Genomic DNA, 15655 nt, shown 5'->3' on the forward strand with positions numbered 1-15655 from the left:
GGGGTAAAAAAGCACCACCCCGACCATCAGCTGGAGAGGAACAGTTGAGAAGTAGCAAGTGAACTGAAGGCTCCTCAGCACTTCCCATCAGGGCTGTTCTCATCCACAGCCAGGTTGGGACAGCCACACCCTAAGCTGTAACAGCACTGATCCCGAACAGAGCTTTGGCAGTGTAAAAGCAGCTTTATGAACTCATTCTATTCAATTAATTATTTCTAGATGCCTGTTTTCTTTTGTACTAGTAGGGATTGAACCCAGGGTCTTGTGCATGCTAGCCAAGCACTCTGCCACTTAGCTACATCCCCAGCCCTTGATATTAAGTTTTTGAAAACTTTTAATGTGGTAATACTTCTAAAGATTTATCCTTGAGATTTTTAAATGGATCTTATCACATGGTATTAATAATTTAACTTCACGATTTTTAAATGTACTTTACAATATGGTAATCTTAGTATTTTTGAACACATAGTAAATGGGAAGGATTGGGGAGAAGAAAAAAAATAGTCAGCTGTCCTTAAATCACACCATACTGCTCAGCCTCCAGGGATACAAGTTCTTCATATCACCGCAGTCAGGATGAGGCCAAGCCCTGAGATCCTGGCCCCACAGGATAAGACCCATCTGAAGCCCTCATAAGTCCACAGACTTCAGGTCTAGGATAAGTGTACACAAGCAAGTAGAGCAGTCACTCCCAGGTCCACAGACCCACAAAGGAAGGTTTCTAAGCCAAACCAGAACTGGGGACTTTCCAGAATGGAGCAACAGAGACTTCAAAAAGTTCTAGATAATCCCCAATTTGAACATCATTCTGGAAATAAACTCCAGATGATAAACTTAAGTCAACAAGTTACTAACCCAAGGCAAAAGCAGCCCATAGAACCCAATGAGCAGACCAGAAACCACCAAAATCATCAAATCTAATCATGTGTTTAACAAGTCTTATCACTTTACTCCCCTAAAAAGAAACCATGCACTTGAACTTAAACCACTTAAGTAAATCCAACTTCCCACACCATTAAGACTTTGAGTTCCATGATGTAGGGAACTGGATCCTTCACAAATGCACATCTACTCACAGTGCCTGGTATGTGGCAGACAGTTCATGTATCTGAATGAATTCTTCCCAGGTGTAAGAAAAGGTAAGCACTGTCAAACTGCTGAGATAGGGACCAATGTCTGAAAGGGGATGCAGAAAGTCAGGAAAAAAAAATGGTGGAACCAGAAAAGACTGGAGACTATCTATTTAATCCCATAAGTACCACACATGTCTGTTACATTATTTTTTTAATTTCCTATATTTTTTATTAGTTAATAAGACCATGCACTTTGGCACCAGACTGCCTGAGCTCAAATCCAAGTTCAGCCATTTGCCAAATTTGGAGGAGTTACTTTTCTTCCATATGTGTTAGTTTTGCCATCTGGAAAATAGAAATAATAATACAACCCACCTCCTACAGTTAGTATGATAATGGGGTTAATATATGTAAGAATGGTAGAACAACATTGTTATTATATAAGATTCACTTATCTTTCTATTATTTTTCTGTATCTGTGAAATATTTTCTTATTTAAAATTTTGAAGAGTAGCCGGGTGTGTAGTGCATGCCTATAATCCCAGCAGTTACCAGAGGGTAAGGCAGGAGGATCAAGAGTTTAAAGTTAGCCTCAGCAAAAGTAAGGCGTTAAGAAACTCAGTGAGACCCTATCTCTAAATAAAATACAAAACAGGGCTGCCGATGTAGCTCAGTAATCAAGTGCCCCCGACTCAATCCCCAGTAGCCAAAAAAAAAAAAAAAAAAAATTGTGTCCCAAGCCATAGTTTCCACTCTTTCTGCAGTACAACATGGCCAATCTGGTTTGTGGAGCAGTGGGATGGAATGTACACACCATGAAACACAGCTGTTGAAGGATATCTGTTATCTCTAGAGTCACTAGACGATAACAGATATTCATTAACAGATAACAGCTATGTCTCATCTATTTCCCACCATTCTGAAACCTGAACTAGAACTGTGGCCCAAGCAACAAGAGCTCAGACTACAGAAATGGACTGGAGCACTTTTAGGCTCACAGTTCTAAAATTCAACTACATATTGACAATGCCACTCAGCAACAGGTGCTGGAACATGAAGACCCTAAGCCACAGGGTTCTGTCAGACAACAGGAAGGTCTTAAAAGGAGGTCTTGAAAGGAGGCCTTTGTTAATAGTCTCAGGAGTACCTTAAGCATCAGTAACATTGAACAAATAGTGGTTTTCCTGCCTAAGGCAAACTAACATGAAGACATAGTTGTATTCCTATGTACTAACAGTTTATTGTGAGATGTTTCCTTACCATCCTAGCAGAACTAAAGCCATATTAAATTCAATGGCAAAAGTACAGAGGATCTAGATCACTTTATGGCAATTTAAAATCTTTCAATTTTCCTATACTATTCTTTAAATATCATCAAATACACCTGAGGTTTTGTATATTTTGAATAATCACAATGAGAGTTTATCAAGATTTTTCCAAAAAAGACACTTAAGTTTAAAATTTTAATAAACTATCAACACAGGCTCACACCAAACTTCAGTGAGAATCTATCAACTGCAACATTGCACACCCTCAAATTCTTTCCTAGAAGGACAACCTGATACTAGACTATCATACCCCATCAAAAATGATCATGGCCAGGCGCAGTGGCACAAACCTATAATCCCAGTAGCTCAAAGACAGCCTCAGTAACTCAGTTAGGCCCTAAGCAACTTAGTGAGACCCTATCTCAAAATAAAAAATTAAAAAAAGGACTGGGGATGTGGCTCAGTGGCTAAGTGGCCCTGGGTTCAATAAGAAAGAAAAAGAGAGAGAGAGAGAGAAATGCTCCTAAGAGCCAGATGTGGTAGCACACACCTCTAATCCCTGCTACTCAGGAGACTGAGGCAGGAGGATCACAAGTTTGAGGCCAATCTAGGCAACTTAGTGAGACCCCGTTTAAAATAAATTTAAAACACAGGGGAGCTGTGGACATAGCCCAGTGCTTGCCTAGCATGTGTGAAGTTCTGGGTTTGATCCACAGTATGGGGGCGAGGACGGTGGAAGGATGGCTGTGTGACAGTTCAGCTACTCAATGCACAGGACCCTCCCCAAAAAAAGAGTCAACAAGTAAACACAATTCTTAAATCTGGAAAGTCAAGACACCATGTACAAAAACAAAATTTTCTCATTTCAACCAATTTACCAAAATGTAAACCAAATAGCCAGCACTGTATTAGTCACTGAAGACACTGGGAAGCAAGGGAACCCAAAGGTCCCCAAAGTGATTCTCAAAATGTTTACCTATTAGAAATATGACTTCACATCGAAGGAGCCTGGCCCACTTTATATCGCAGGCAAGTTTAAGATCATCTGGTAGGCATTCAGAAAAAATCAGCCACATCTGTGAAAATCCTAACATACAAATTCCAAGGTCCTGTGAAAGACTCACAAATGGGAGTCTCCAAAGGGGTCTGCACACAAGTATTTTTAATATCTTCTGCCCTTCCACCATGGTTCTGAAGGTCAACCAGCTGAGAAATCCTGACCTCAACTACACCACTGACAATCATCTTCACATTGTTATATAATGCAAGCCCCCAACCTCACATTCACATTCCAACAAACCACCCACCACTCACCACATTCACCAAATAAAACATACCAATGTGTTGAAGTATAACACTAATCAGAGGTACAAAAGTAGGGACCCAGATGTGACAATTTTGTCTTATTATTTAGAAACACTGTACATTTCAGTATCCTATATCTATTTAAAAATGCTTTTCAATTCAAATTACTTATGAAATGTAGTTTCTTTGTTTTAAAAAAAAACTAGGCTCAAGTAATAGTGAAAAACAGAAGCATTTAATCCTTATGAGATGATGGAGGGGTAACCAAACTAAATGATAATAAAATACTATTATATCTCTACAAAAGTGAAAATTAAGCCAAGGAGACCAATCATCACTCTCTCATTTAACATTGTTTTGGAGGAACTAGATATTACAAATCACCAGCAATAATTTAAAAAACTACATAAAAGGAATAGACATTGGATAAGAGACAAAAATGTAATCATTTGGGAAGTTATGCTCCATGTATGTATGTCAAAATATACTCTACTGTCATGTATATTTATAAAGAATAAATTTTGGGCTTGAGTGGCAGAGCTATATTGTGAGATTGTAATAAGACTCTAAAGTATTATGGTTGATTCCATGTGAGGCACTGGGTTGGATCCTCAGCACCACATAAAAATAAATAAAGATATTGTATCCATATTTTTTAAATATTTCTTAAAAAAAGAATAATTTTTAAAAATCTAAAAAAATTAATCATTTATAAATAACTGTATACCTAGATTATGTGAGGAAAATTAAGTGAAAAATTAAATATAGAGAATTCAGTAAGATGACTAGTTACTAAATGAAGACAACAGTCAACAAGAACATATACTGGATAAAAAGATCCCATACCAAATGGCATCAACTATGGAATATTACCTTTAAGAATAAACTACAGGGCTGGGATTGTGACTCAGAGGAAGAGTACTCACCTAACATGCCTGAAACTAGGTTTGACACTCAGCACCACATAAAAATAAAATAAAGGTATTGCGTTCACCTACAACTAAAAAATAATATGTTAAAAATAAATAAATAAACTACAAGAGCCAGGCATAGTGGTGCACACCTGTAATCCCAGCTACTTGGAAAGCTAAAGCAGAAGGATCACAAGTTGGAGGTCAACCTAGGCAACTTAGTGAAACCCTATCTTGAAATAAAAATGTTTTAAAAAGGGCTGGGGATGTAGCTCAGTGGTAGAGCACTTGCCTAGCATGTACCAGCTCCTGGATTCAGTTCCCAGTATAAAAAAGAAAGGAAAGAAAGAAAAGAAAGACCAACCAATCACAAAAAAAGAATAAACTGTATGCTGTAGATAGCTCTCCAAATATTAAGAAGAAAAAAATTTGAGATATGCCCTCGCCTTAAACAGAAAGAATCAATATCCTTAAAAGATCATTAAACCCACCTATAAATTTAATAAACCCATTCAAACTCAGGGGTACTCCTGAAGTGTAGTGAGTTGTTCATGGGAAGCAGTGCATACAAAGATATGCACACACACACACACACACACACACAAAAAAAAAAATAATAATAATAAAGTTCACTGACACACTAAAATAGCAAAACAAAAAACTGGAAACATTCAAAATAGAGAATGTAATAAATTCTGTTATCAATTCAATAAAATGCTACACAAATATTTAAAAGGAAGATTGAGAGCTGCTGCCATAAATAGATGTATAATACAGTTGCAAGCAGATGCAAGCAATATATATTTGTGATATGAGGCAATTTAATGGGACCACAATTTGGGGTTCAAATCCTAGCACTAGCCATGTCATTTCAGGCAAGTAAATTAATCCCTCATGTCTGTTTCTTCATCAGCAAAATGTGTAGAACAATCTTTACCGCAATGTTGAATTTTACCATTTTTTGAAAATATTTCCTAACTCAGTAAATGAAAATAGGACCTCATAGTTCAATAATTTTATTTGTTTACTACTACTGAATAATGTATTATGTACACTATTACTAATCTCCATTTCTTCCATGAACTATCCTCAGATAATGTCCACTAGAGTCTTAGTGTTAGTCTTACCAATTTTACCTCTTTATACATTGAGGATATTAATGCTTACTCATATGTACAAAGCTACTCTATACTTTTTCTCAGTGTGTTATCTTGAGTTTCAGTCACTTGCTGTCAACAAGATCTTAATAAGACTCTAAAGTATTATGGTTGATTCCATCACTCTGTGAACAGCACAGAGCACACTTACACAAACTAAGATAGCTATCACCTCACTGATACAATCTTACAGAACCAACATCCTACATGCAGTCCACTGAAATGCCATTATGCAGTATGTGAACATACATTTTCTGAAATACAACAGTCTAGGTGGTCAAATCTACCAAACATTTTCCTAAATAATTTATTCATCATTTTTACTTTGAAAGTCCCTCTACATACTAAAATTTCATATTATTTCCCTTCTGGTTTTATGTATATCTTTTTATCCCAAATAGGAAGAACTACACTAACCAAATTTTCCTAAACATGTGTATAAGCATTCAAGACAATCAATTTTTAATTAAAAGCTCCTGGTTTGGGCCAGGCACATGTCAGGAGTCTGAGGAAAGATGTTAAGTTCAAAGCCAGCCTCTGCAACTGTAGTGAGGCCCTAAGCAACTCAGTAGACCTTGCCTCTGAATAAAATATTTTTTTTTTTAAAAAAAAGGTCTGGGAAGCGGCTTGGGTTGTAGCTCAGTGGTAGAACACTTGCCTAGCATGTGTAAGATACTGGGTTCAATTATCAGCACTGCATATAAATAAACAAAATAAAGGTCCAAAAAAAATACCAACTTTAAAAAAAATAAAAATAAAAGGGCTGGGGATGTGACTCAGTAGTTAAGCACCCCTGGGTTCAATCCCTGGTAGATACAAAAGAAAAAAAAAAGCTCTTGGTTTTGTATTTTAATACTACCTTCCAAAGACAGTCAGCACTGTAGAGGCAGGCACCATTCTCAAAACCACAGAACCTATTTTAGACTGCCAGCTGCATTCTGGAACGCAATACCACTTTCCATGTGCACCCTGACCTGAGATCTTCTCTCATACGGAAGTCAGCAAAAAGAAGAGGAAGCAATAGAATCAACAGCTGCTTAAAGCAATACCAATAGTTACACCTCTGCCTTTTAAACAAGTATGTTCTAGCAGTTTAAAATTCAGAGCAACATGAAAGGTACTATAAAGAAGTCTCACTCCCACTCTCCTACCCACGTTTCTGCCTTCCACCTTCTTTTCTTTTTTATATAACATTTTTTCTGTAAATATATCCTTATTTGCCCTGAACATTTTAAACACTCTTAGTACAAAGACTCTTTCACTCTTCCTATTAAATGTCACTATCTTCCAACAACAGAAACATGTACATTTCTCAATTCTGCAAAGTCAGGAGAACTGAATCTACTGTCAACTCAATATCTTTATATATAATTGAAATTCCTCCTACAACCATGTGTCTTAGCAGAAGGTGACAATGTACTCTCAATTAATTTATGTTCCAAAGTGGAAATGTTGTATCTTAAAACAGTTTCATGTCTTTTACATCTTTATATATTGTTCTCAGACTATATCCTGCAGGGAAGTTCATTTGATTGAGATCCCCCTTGTGATGTCCTATCTCAAACCCTAAACTTCAACCACAACAGCACTACTGTCTCCTAAGATCTTCACATAAAATTTTTTCCAGATCTTAGTGATAGTTTTTAAATAATACACAATCCTTCACAGCACTGTAAATTAATACACAATTTATAAATTATCTTTGAGTTGTTATATAGCAAACTGTAACCTCTGTTTAGAAAAGAGTTCAACATACAAGCTGACATTTATTAATAATTTTACCTAAATTCAATCTTTGATCTATTTGATCTACCCTTAAATTTTACATTACCTAATAAACTTGTCTATTTCTCCTTTCAGATTTTTTATTATTATTATTTGTTTTGTTTTGTTTTTCCCTCAGGGATTGAACCCAGGGGCACTTAACCACTGGGTCACAACCCAGCCCTTTTTTATATTTATTTAGAGGCAGAGCCTCCCTGAGTTGCTTAGGGCTTCGCTAAATTGCTGAGGCTGGCTTTGAACTAATAATACTCCTGCTTCATCCTCCTGAGCTACTGGGATTACATGCAGCTCGCTTTGGGGTTTCTGGTTATTATAAAATGAGCTCTGACTTCCAAGTTAAAATGGTGTGTAAGAAAGTGCTTTACCTGTTTAAATGGTGGAATAAACAGTCTAACTTCACTCTTTCCCAATGCCTCACTAAAACTAAAGCCATATTTTTTAAAAGCTATATTAAACCACAAAGAAAAGAAGAGATAACAGAAAGATTTTGGCCCTGGAATTCTGACATTAAGAAAGCCACTGGGAGCAAAAGCTAAGAACCAGCACAGACCCTTAAAGGCTCCAGACTTGAAAGCCATACAGTACTTGTGGGAATGAAACTAAGTTTCCCGCCAGGCCCCATACTGTGGGCACCTACTTCTCCTGGTTCCAGCATTCTCTGCAAGTTGATTCTCTGCAGTGTGTAAAGAGAAAACTCTTAGGACAAAAAAATCCAAAGACAGGGACCAAAGCACACCAATACAATCAGAAATGCCTGTGTCCACAACTTCCCAAAGCTTATCCTCCCTGCAGCTGAGATTTCAGCAGCCATGCTACTACTTCCTTTAGCTTCCAACACGGTTTTCATTTCTGAAATGAATTTTATTTCTTTCCTTACAGATGTCAGCTCACTTTCACATCCTCTTTTTATCTCCAATTTTTTAAATTACTTTTTTGCTCTTTAACATTGTTAAACCCATGTTGTCAAAAAGTTTTTGAGAGCAAAATGTCTTTGCTTAAAATGTTACTGATTCCTGAAGCATTCCTTTTTCCAAAATCTACTTCTCATTTACTTTCCTTTGTCATCTTTCTCTCCTTATTTTTTATGCATAGGTCCCATGAAGGGTATTTTCTGCTCTCTAGACTTGCTACTTGCTCAACAATCAAATAACTCTTTTCCCATTTACAGAGATACTAAATACAATGTCTAGCATTCTCTGTACAAATAGGAAGGAAAAGGTTAAGAATTCACTGGAATAGTAGGCTGTCAGAGCCTGAACTTGGATATATTATACTTTCACAGTAATTCTATTATATCCTTTGTTCTGGGGACACATAAAACTACAAAGCTCATTGTGGGGGTGAAGGGGCTTAAGGGAAAATGGCTCAATCAGCAATCCCTACTCAGATATAAGATGACCATCCTCAGAGGCTTTTCCCTTCAGGAAGCCAAGTCAAAAACATAAAAACAGCATTAAGGCATGATCCATGGCTCGTTTAGCCCTGCAGACCCCGTTATTTGGTGGCATGGAAATGAACCACTGCGAGAATGTGCCTTCTTTGGCAATGGCCTATTCATTCCTCACCTCCCAGCTTGAATGGTGCCTTCAGAGACTTGTTACTTACGCTAAGACACCTGCAACCAGCCAGAGATGGGCAGAAATGTCACATCTCAGTATACTCCTGTTAAGTGGGTCCAGATTTTACTGTAAACTTCATAAAGTGAATATAAATTTTAGTTGTTTTCTTCTCTATTTCCGATTTGACTTGTTCATTTTAGGAAGTTCCAGGAAGAAGTGTTATGTGAATATATATTTAGACCACCATATGTCCAACAAAATTTTCAAAAGCCTTTTAGTATAAAAAGGATATATGTTACATGGTAAAATCAGTGCTACTAAGGACTTACAGAACTTTTCATAAATGAAACTTATAAGGTTATATGGGGAAAAGTGTAGTAATAAATGGCTCCATTCTCTGACAACATATAGTCAATACAATTCAAAAATAGCACAAAAAAAGTTTAAAAAGCTAGGGATCACTTTAAAACTATTAATTAGAAATAAGAGGAATTTTTTCCTCCAAACCAGATGCTAGAAAGGGGAAAGGGAAAAGGGGGTTTATTACTAGCTCATTTCATCAACACTCATAGGTGAGAGTCAGTAGAAAAAGCCAAAAGTAAAAGGTATGTGTGCTTGGTGTAGTGGTGCCTCCTTGTAACCTCAGCTACTTGGGTAAGTTAAAAAAAAAAAAAGGTATATGCAAATGTAACCATTAGATTAAAAAAAAAACTGTACCAAAATCCCTCCCAAAAAATTAATCATATAAAAATGACTATATGGCAAAAAATTATATTTAAATATACATGTATAAATATAAACCAATAAAGCAAAACTAAAGCCAAATATAGTGATCATGTCAATAAGCATTATGTGTTTAACTCATCTGTTAATAATTATTAAAAAGTTTAGTTTAAGTTACCCACCTGGAGTAGGTAACTTGTTATGGCAGTCCCACAAAATTATATATATATATATATATATATATATATATATATATATATATATATATATAAAATCACAAAATAAATGTTAGTTGTTTTTATTATTTAAAAAAAAAGTTTAAGTTTCCCAATAAGGACAACTTTTTCCATGTTGGCTAACAAAGTAAAATCTAACAAAATATTGGGTGTAAGAGACAGAGAAAGGATAATAAGAAAAGAATAGGCAAATATATACACCAGGCAAACACAAGAAGCAAACAGGAATCACACATCTTGACACTCAAAGCACTAAAAGGCTACTTTATAACGCATAAAGTCAAGTGAAAACAGAAGTTATTTCTCCTTAGGCATTCAGTAAGGCAACAACAACTTCCATAAAGCAGAACTATAAAAGATTCAAGGAGAAAGGAAAAACACACTAGTAACAAAAGACTTTAACACACTAGCCCCAGTCCAAGACAGTCTGAATGGACCAAACAAAATACAAACAAACAAACAAACAATAAATAAATAATAAAACCTGGAAGCTCTAAATAACATCACTAATAAAGTAGCACATACAGATATATGTTGAACTCTGAACAGATGTTCCTCCTTTTAAGAACACACAACATTCACAAACCAATCTTGGATGGCAAAAAATAATTCCAAAGAACAAAAATAACATAGAACCCTTCTAGCCATAAAGTAATAAAAGTATAAATTAAAAGCAAAAACAAAAAGGCTGTCTCACCTGACAGTTTTAAAACATATTAGCATAGAAATGTTGAGTCAAGGAGGAAATTCAAAACAAAAATAAATAAATTTCTTGAAAATGATTTTAAAATTTTCAAATCAAAGGTATACATACAAACTAAAAACAGCTTACAAGTTTTGTAATACCAAGTACCTTTTCAACATAAATACGTTTAACATCCCATTCAAAAACAAAACAAAAATAAACTAATAATCATAAAAACACAAATACATGAGTCAAAAAATAGAAAAGAGGCAAAATGAATGAACTGAATCAAAGCTTGTCCTCTGAAAAATGTCTACAACATAGAAAAGCCACTAAAGTATCAGGAACAAAAGGATAAAAACATAATATAAGAACTTTAGTGACAGAGGGAAATAATCATAAAAACAGACTTTCAAAATTTAAGAAGTTACTACACATACATTTGAAAATTCTGGATGAAATCAATTTTTTGTTGTTTTTATTTATTTATTTGTATTTTAGTTGTAAATGGACACAACACCATCATTTCATTTATTTAGGTTTTTTTTTTTTTTTTGGTAGTTCTGAGGATCAAACCCAGTGCCTCACATGGGCTGGGCAAGCACTCTTACCACAGAGCCACAACCCCCCCAGCCCAAAAATCAATGTTTTTTAAGACAAATAAAACATACCAAAATTGTTTCTACCAGAAACAAAGCCTAATCAGACTTAGAATTCCCCCACGAGAAAGCTAGAAAATGATGGGCTGGGTTTGTAGCTCAGTGATAGAGCACTTGCCTAGCATATGTGAGACACTGGGTTTGATCCTCAGCACCACGTACACATACATAAATAAATACATAAAGATCCACTGACAACTAAAAGAAAAAAATGTTTTTAAAAGAAAGGTAGAAAATGAGGCAAATTGCTATCTTAAGCCTTTTGATGGGATACACTAAGGATCACATCACTCCTGTGTTGTTCTTGACAAAAACACATAACTAGACCTACCATAGTCAAACACCTAGCCATTCTAAACTGAGGGGCATTATACATAACAGGTGATTCAAAACATCAACATCCTGAAGGACAAAAAAAAAAAGGCTAAGGAGTTGTTCTCAATTATATGGAACCTAAAATATATGATGATCACAAATGCTGATGGGAGACAGGGAAAGACTTTATAAAAGACATAAATGGGGCTGTTCACATGAATCCAGACCGTATATAGAATACTACTACTGAATAAATGATTGATTTTCTGATTACAATAATTGGTCTGTGATTACAAAAGAGAAAGTCCTTGTTCTTAGAAAGTAAACACTGAAGTATTTTGGTGTAAGGGTATGATGTCTACAACATTCTCTCAGTTCTGAAAAGTCATAATATTACGTATGGCTATCCAGAGAGAATGAGAAAATAAATATTTAATAGCTGGTGAAACTGGAATAACAGGATGCAGTGATTCTAGCAGATCCCCCTGTCCATATTACCTTGGTCTCTTTGTTGGCCATAGGATTCGTCAGTTTCTGAGGCTACCAGGCTGAAATTCATTTGCTAAACACTGGAGTTGGAGCTACAGCTTGGTGGTAAAGCACTTGCCTAGCATGCATGATCTGAGGGTGGATGGGGTTCAGGGTAGGGGGGATGTTTGGCTACTTGGTAAATTGTCTACTAAATCATTAGTGCCCACTATTTTTCCTCAATGTAAATTTTTATCTTAGAATGTAATAAAAAAAATAATAGGCATTCTCACTTGGATTACAGGTATTTCTCTTTTTTCCTGACAACAGGGATTACAAAACAATGATTCTCTTAGGATGATATCAGATAGGAAAATTAAAGCCAAAAGTGAGGGCCACTACTGTGAACTTCACAGCAACTTTTCAAGTCCACTCTTTTCCTTAGTCCTCATTATTTTCATCTGCGTTTAACCAATTTTTCCTCTATTCTGAGGTAAAACTCAATCCAAAAACAATTTTAGCTTTCTTGGAAATGTTAAGAACTACTAATGTGCTAAAGCGGGTAAGTTTAGGCTCTTCCTGACTGCTCCTTCTGTCCTTACACTGGTCACTGGGAATTCAACATAACACAGCATCTTCCAAGGCAAAGTATGTCCACCTGAACCCTTCTGGGAAGACTCCATGCTGTTACTTTCAAAGCCTGTGACAGCCTGGAGCACAGGTTTGGGCCACAATGATCTACTAAAGGTAAATTTCCCAGTGAGCCAAGTTACACAAATCACTTACCTGAAAAGGTCGTAACTGAGCTCAGTTTAGATATTTACACCAAGAATGAGTAAGGTCCCCAGATTACTAATATTGAAGGTATGACAAAATGTATTACTTCAATACTTCTAACAAATGCTTTACATTTCAATAGTTTTGGCAAGACCAAAAAAACAACAGCAAAAATCCCCCATGTAAATAGAACACTTTTAGGGGTTGCCTTGCCCGGTGACACAAGACCTGGGGCGTGGGACTGTAGGGAGAGAGGATGAATAAGGGAGCCAACAATTGGGGGAGGAGGATTGAAATATCAATTCGATGTGGGCTTGTGTTTTGAGCAGCAACAGCAGCTTCAAAAAGAGAAAGCCACTAAACTTCTAACACAATGTCTATTTTAAAAAGAAAAATTAGCACAAGAGGCAGTATTTTTCCAGTCTGTAACCAGTGGTCCTTCAACAGCAAACAGAAAGGACGGGTCAGTAGGAGATGGGCTGTAGCAATCAGAAAACACCCCCACAAGGTTGTCAAGGAAACCAAACCAACCACATTTTTCTTTAGAAAAGAATCACGGGAGAGTTGAACATGCCATGGAATATTTTATGAGACAAGAACTTAAATTCCTTCCTGAAATATCTTTCAAGAAGCGAAATTTACTCCCAAGCTACTTTATTAAGCCCTACATCCACAATTCAAGCAAGCAAGCTTGTAATCCTCAAACTCCCAGAGAGGTGAATTCAGCAATCACATTAAAAATCAGCTGATCTTGGGCCGCTGAGAGTACGGGATCTTTCCTAAAGTCTCTTTAAACATCAGAAGAAGCGATCACAATCAAAAAGGGACGGAGGACTTTCCCAAATTTAGGCTCTTCTTCAAAATGGAGTCTTTAAATACATCATCTCTAAGAGAAAAGGTAAGTCTATGGCAAACTAATGCAAGAGCTTGGCCTGGGTGTGCCCTTTCAGGAAAAGAGCGGAGTGGGCAGTTAAAAAGGGAAAGAAAGAAAAAGATGAAAAGGGTGTCAAGTTGGCAAATCCGTGCAAACGTCTCCAGAGTCGGTGTTAAGGAATCATCATCCGCGGGGAGAAGGGACACGCACGTGAGGACACGGGAGCACCAGCGACGAGAATGTCACCGGCAGGGCGACGTCGGCCGGTGGACCAGCGCTCGAAGGACCTGAGCGCCCCGCGCCCCGCGCCCCGCGCCCCACGCCGCACCCGGGCCGGCAGACCTCGCAGCGGAGGGCGCAGCGGGCGGAGGCGAACGGGGCGCACCTAGACCGGGCGCCGCATCCCTGCAGGAGCCTGTCCCCTCGCGGCCCTGCCGGCGACCGCGGGGCGAAGCCCGGGGCCAAGCCGCAGGCGCCGAGAGGGGCCGGAGCCCGCGCCCCCACCTGTGCAGGTGGCAGGGGCCTGAGCCCAGCGGGCGCGGGGGCGCGTCCAGGTGATGGCGGGGGTGGCAGCGGGGGTGCGCGCCGAGCGGCTCTTACCCGGTGCCACAGTTCCACCACGCAGGGAGGCAGGGAGGCAGGGAGCCCGCCATGCTCGGGACGCGCGGCGCTCGGCCCGCCAGCCGCTGAAAGCGACCAGCCGCTGTCCGCCCAGGCGCCCGCTAGCTCGCCCCGCACGCCGCTTCTCCCGCGAGCCCCCGCAGCGCCGCCGCCAGGAGCCCGGATGCGCCGCCGCCACCACGTGACGTCATTCCGGGCCAGCCAATCAGGACGCGTGGGCGCCCCACCCCCCTCGCCCGCCATCTTTAGTGCTGGCAGTGAGGCTTATTAGCCCACGCGCCCAACCTGGCTGTGGAAGAGATTGGGGTTTATTTTTAACTGACTCATGGTGCATGTGACCCGGTTTCCGAGGCCTGGTTCCTTTCTCATCCTCTCTTCCTTTACACCTCGGCTCAAATATCACCTTCAGGGATGTTGTCCCTGATCACCCTCCCAAGGTTCCATCCTCGAACTTTAATCTCTATCTCAACAATCTGTTGGCTTCATTCCTAAAACTTGAAGCAAAAAAAAAAAAAAAGCTTTATTCAATTATTTACTCATTCATTCATTCATTCGTTCGTTCATTCGTTCATGTATAGTCTGTCTCCCTTACTGGACTATAGGCTCCACGGAATAGGGTTCGAGTCTGTCAAATTTCTATTGATGACCCAATGCCAACTTAATAGCATTTGGTGCTCTCATGGGAAGCACCCAAATGTTGAACGAATGAATGAATAACTTTATATAGAGGGGGAAAAAACTGCTGTTAAAATTACCATATCTTAGTAGAGAACTGCATAACTTATTCTAAGAAGAAAAATCTGCAAAAAAAATGCACAGTTAAGCTTAAGGAATGAACCACGTTAGACTGAGTCAACACTACACCCAGACCATAGCCAGAAAATATTTTCGAGTATCAAAGGTGATATGGTCATCCAAAGTTATTACAAAAACCAGAATTGATTAATTCCTAGGTAACACATTTTTTTTCTTTTTACCTGCAAGAGTTAAATAAGGCCTAGACCTAGATAATGTTAAGAGAACTGAAGAAAGAGGTAGAAAACAGGAGAAAAATTAAAGGTTAGGAGTGTGGAAGATCCCACTATAGAACCTCAAGGCCAGCGATGAATGTCTTGTCTATACTGCATTTGCCACTCTCCTCCCAGCTCCAATTCTGTCATGGCACTAGCCAAGACATCATAGAAAAATTCCAGATTACAAAATGTTGTCATTGTCATGTTTTTTTTATTTTATTTACTT

General features: G+C 38.2%; 1 protein-coding gene across 3 annotated transcripts in view; it reads right to left on the reverse strand.

Moving 5' to 3' along the window:
* LOC144255737 (actin-related protein 3B-like) overlaps window positions 1–14553 on the reverse strand; it is a 64420-nt gene extending 49867 nt beyond the window's left edge. For all 3 annotated transcript variants that reach the window (XM_077800552.1, XM_077800551.1, XM_077800553.1), the window contains exon 1: window positions 14396–14553. The gene's annotated coding sequence lies outside the window, so the exon portion shown is untranslated. The remainder of the gene's footprint in view (window positions 1–14395) is intronic.
* Between the last annotated feature and the right edge of the window lie 1102 nt (window positions 14554–15655).

The sequence above is a fragment of the Urocitellus parryii genome, chromosome 7, assembly GCF_045843805.1.
Source record: "Urocitellus parryii isolate mUroPar1 chromosome 7, mUroPar1.hap1, whole genome shotgun sequence".
NCBI classification, from domain to species: Eukaryota; Metazoa; Chordata; class Mammalia; order Rodentia; family Sciuridae; genus Urocitellus; species Urocitellus parryii.